Source organism: Petaurus breviceps, unplaced genomic scaffold (genome assembly GCF_028583685.1).
Source record: "Petaurus breviceps papuanus isolate PSGF00001 unplaced genomic scaffold, PetGlider_PUasm1.0 173, whole genome shotgun sequence".
NCBI classification, from domain to species: domain Eukaryota; kingdom Metazoa; phylum Chordata; class Mammalia; order Diprotodontia; family Petauridae; genus Petaurus; species Petaurus breviceps.
In genome coordinates this window covers 22646329-22651197 of record NW_027185759.1, presented here as the reverse complement: position 1 = coordinate 22651197, position 4869 = coordinate 22646329, and the positions used below count along the sequence as shown (strand labels likewise).

At 37.3% G+C, this 4869-nt stretch overlaps 1 pseudogene; it reads right to left on the bottom strand.

Moving 5' to 3' along the window:
• Positions 1–3763: 3763 nt before the first annotated feature.
• On the bottom strand, positions 3764–4408 carry LOC138157863 (large ribosomal subunit protein mL55 pseudogene; annotated as a pseudogene).
• Positions 4409–4869: the final 461 nt, after the last annotated feature.

Here is a 4869-nt window from a genome sequence, read left to right as displayed (position 1 = left end):
CATTGACTAAAGAAATTATGATGTATGAATGTAACAATACTATTGTACTGCAAGAAATGATGAGAGAGACAGTTTCACAATGACTTGGGAATATTGAAAAAGAGACAAGTAAATAGAAACAAGAGAATGACACAAACAATAACATTGTAAAGACACAAACAAGGAAAAAAATAAGAATTCTGTTCTATGCTATGACCAATCACAATTCCAAAGAACCAAAGATGAAACATGCTCCCACATTTCTGACAAAGAGGGAATGGATTGGGAGTGAAGAATCACATACACACACAAATAGATGCATGTATGTATATACTTATATGTATATATGTGTGTATGTTCTTAGACACACCTATGAATCTGTGTATGTGTCTCTTCCCATCTCTCTCCCTCTCTCTCTCTCTCTCTCTCTCTCTCTCTCTCTCTCTCTCTCTCTCCATAGAAGAGATAGATCAAGAGATAGAAATATATTGACATCGATATACATATTCACAGCTATATCATCTTTGTTACTGTCAAAGACAACTAGGTAGCACAGTGGATAGATTGTCGAACCTGCAGTCAAGAGGAACTGAATTAAAATTTTACTTCAAACCTTGACTAGCTGTGTGCCGCTGGGAAAGTCATTTAACCTCTGGCTGCCTCAGTTTCCTCAACAATATAATGAGGATGATAGTAACAACTACTTCCCATGGTTGTTATGTTGATCAAATGAGAAAATATTTGGAAAATGCTTACTTCACCTTGAATGTATGTATACCAACACATTTATTTCTACAGGCTCAACTAGGTGGCATAGTGGATAAAGTGTCAGACCCTGGGGTCAGGAAGCCTCATTTTCTTTGGTTCAGATCTGGCCTCAGGAACTTAGCAGCTGGGTGGTTCTGGGCAAGTCATTTAACCTTGTTTGCCTCAGTTTCCTTTTCTATAAAGTAAGTTAGAAAAGGAAATGACATCTCTCTCAATTCTCTTTACCAAGAAAACCTCAAATGGTGCTATGAAGAATCAATCATGACTGAAATTTTTATTTAGCCATTATCCACTAAGGAGTATCTTCCATTCTCTCTTTAGTTTCCAACTTTAGCTACACATTTTGTTATGTCATAAAGTATGAACAGTTTGACAGTTTGCTGGGCACAGTTCCAAATTGCTTTCCAGAGTGGCTGGGCCAAATCACAGCTCCACCAAGAGGGCATTGTTGAGTCTTTTTTTTTTTTCAACACAAATGATCAAATGAGAATTCTAACATTTGTCATTTTCCCTTCTTTTTATACCTGCAGTGGGAAGAGTGGGAGTTATCACTTCTAAGTTGCTTTAGTTAGTATTTCTGTAAGTATTAATGATTTCTAGCATTTTACATGACAGTTAATTGTTTGGGTTTTTCCTTTGAAAACTTCCTATTCATATCCTTTGACCATTAATCTATTGGGAATGGATCTTAACCTTATAAATTGAATCAATTCCTTGTATCTCGGGAATGAGAATTTTAGAGGAGCAAATTCTTTAAGGAGATATTTTCCCAGTTCCTATTTTCATTCTAATTTTACTGAATTAAATCATTAAATCTGTTGTTGCAATTTAAAAAAAAAATTATGCAACCAAAATTATCTATTTTACCCTACTATGATCCATTCTATTTACCTGTGTGGTCACAAACCTTTCTTGTGTTTCCAGTATTTTTGCTACCATGAAAAAGGGTTGCTATGAATACTTTGGCATACGTTGTGATAGTAATGGAATATAAAGATTCCCCTGTGAAGTCAAAAATGTTGTTACTTCCTAAAGCTGACAGTCTCACTCATATGAGAATGTCTGCTCAATGCTTTTGGTGCTTTGAATGGAGTAATGTATTCTCTTACATGCATGTAAGATTTAAAATCTGTATGAAATGCATAAGTCTCAGTTCTCAATGTGAAATTACAACTTGGTCTCTTCTGGGGATTGTATTTCTGCTTGAGATAATCAGCAACAAATGTTTTCATCAGTTGTCTCTATTTCCCTAAGGCTATAGGTTGGTGTAGATAGAGATAACTGGATTTAGGAAAAAACGGAGTTCCAATATGGCCTCAGACATGTACCAGGAACATGATGTTGAGCAAGCCATAGCCCTTGTTTGCCTGAAGTTTCCCATCTGCAAAATGGGGATAATAATAGCACTTTTGTCGCAGCGTTGATGTAAAGATCAAATGAACAATTATTTGTGATGTTCTCTGCAAAGCTTAAAGATCTCCACTGTGGTAGATAATTTCTTGGAACCCTATTTTATTCCAATCAGTATTAGTCAGTTTGATATGATTTGACAGGGTTGGTGGTCATAAGTTCTGATAGAAGGCCCCAGAGCTGTGAACTGAAGATTCTCTCTTCACTTGCGTAATAATAGGAATCTAACTAGAGGACCTCCACCCTTGTTTTTCCGTTTATGGTCACCAAGTCCAGCTTGGCACAGGTGACCTGATTACATAGAAAGCCCTCATCTGTTTTTGCTACCCCTCCATCCTGTCATCCCTCTTCTGCCAAACATGGAGAGATGAATGTGGGCACTTGTTCAATAAGTAACCCTGGTTGTTGACGTATGGTCTGCCAGTCTACAAGTCAATGGGTGTGCTCCTCAGTTTGGTAGAACCTCCTGGAAGGTCAAAATAAATCTGGCAAGGTCTTCCCATTAGCCTATTTGCCAACCAATGGGATTCTGTACTTTGTACCTCCTAGAAGCTGTGGAGAAAGTTATCTCCATCAAAAAGACTGTAATCTTGGTCTGCTTCACCTGTATTATCTGGGCATCAAGCAGTATAAAACTAAGGCCTTGGAAAAAGGGGGCATCTGAGATCATGAGGAAGTTCTGAGGTACACTTCATTAGAGGGGCCCATGGATCCTTGAATAAAGTGATTGTCTCAGAGCTCTGCCATAGTGGCTTTGCTTGCAGACTGGACAATTTTGGAAATCCCCACAGAAAATGCTTATTACTATGGCTTCTATGCCTACAACTACAACTACAGCAACAAAAACAACAAAAAATACTACTACAAAAGCAACAACTACTACTGTTATCATCAGCAGCATCACCATCACCAACATGATAATCATCGTTCCTCTATGTTTAGTTTTACTGGGGTAACATAGGACCTAAAAGCTATAAGACATCTCTCTGTCTAAATTCCATGATTAAACAGCTTTTCGATGTCAAATTTGTATTTGCATTTATAGGGAACATATATAGCCTAGAGGAAGAGGATAGGCCTATAATGATCTGACCTGCCCTTAACAATTTTGTTTTTCTGGTTCTATCAACTAGATTTTAAAAGTAGCTGTTAAAGATTAAATTGGGCAAGCAATACTTTTAAAAAATAGTCAAAACTTTCCACAAAGGCTAAGTGGTTCTATAAGTCATGAAATATTATGTAAGTATGAAATATTTAAACCAATATAATTTTCTCCAGAAACTTAGACATAATGAAGAAATTTGAAATATGGGGAATTTCATAGGAAAGGGCTAATGGTCAAAACATGGAAGTTAGGGGTTAAATAAGGGGAGAAAATGACTCTGAAAGGTCAATTTTAAGGCCCAATAGTTTGTAGGGTATGCAAAGGACTTCAATGACACATTTTGCCTACACTTTTTTCCCAAAACTATATCTAGGAATTAGAGAGGGAATGTTCATATTGCTGCTTCTTTTTTTTTTCTTCTATTTCCACCCATACCATATCTTTCCATCATTCTGGTCTATGATGTTTATTGGATCACAAATACAACTCTCATTTGCAATCTTTTTTTTAACTTCAGTAGTTTTTAATTTTTTCTAATAGTAATATATTTGGGTGCATCAAATGCACTCACCCTTTATACAAACTTAACATTATAAAATATTCAGTTTTTCTTCCACAATTTTGCGTATTGTTCCACATTGAAGTCATCTCCAAATTCTGCCTCTTTTTTCCCCACTTCCATATACTTGGGATTCCGTTTGCGTAGTCTCATCCTTCTTTCCTGTGGAGAAATTGTTACAATATCTACTGGCATGGTAAGTATCCGCCGAGGCTCCTTGTATCTGATATGAATGGTAGATCCATCTTGCTTGACCAACATCTCTGGATACAACTGCGCATAAGCCTTCCTATGCATTCGAGTGAGAGAAGCTCGGTTGGAGTTGAGCTGGAGGGAGGGAGGATGTATGCAGGTGATGTGAAGTGGGAAAGCTGACCTTCACTAAATTCTGCTGTAAGAAGCAAATCACTCTTCTCAAAGCTGCCATTCTTGTCCCTGGTATAACTGGAGGAGCTCATCTTCACACAGCTATTAACAGAGCCTCATCACATCCAAGGCACGAAAATATTAACTGATGTATATACTTAATGGACAGTCTACCGGGGCTGCGGGGCTCGCACACCGGAGGCAAGAGGTTGCGAGGGGTGCATCCCATTTGCGATTTTTAAAAAATTTCTATTTATTTTTAATAAGAGTGTTCTGAGTTATAAACAAAGGTAGCTAAGTGGCATGGTGTATAGAGCACTGGGCCTGAAGTCAACAAGGCTCATCTCCATGAGTTCAAATCTGGCCTCAGATACTTATTAGCTATGTGGCTCTGGGAAAATCATTTCACCCTATGTGCTTCAGTTTTCTCATCTATAAAGTAAACTGGAGAAGGAAATGAAAAATTATTCCAATATCTTTGCAAGAAAACCCCAAATGGGGTCATAAAGAGTCGAACACAACTGAAGACAACTGAACAAAAAAAATAAGCTATAAACAATTGATGTACAGATGCACTTTTAGCATACACTCATTTCCTAAGTATGGGTTACTGGATTTGGAATAAAAAATAGTTTGATCTTTGGATCCCAAGATGTGAAGAAAAATACTAGATAAAAGTGGG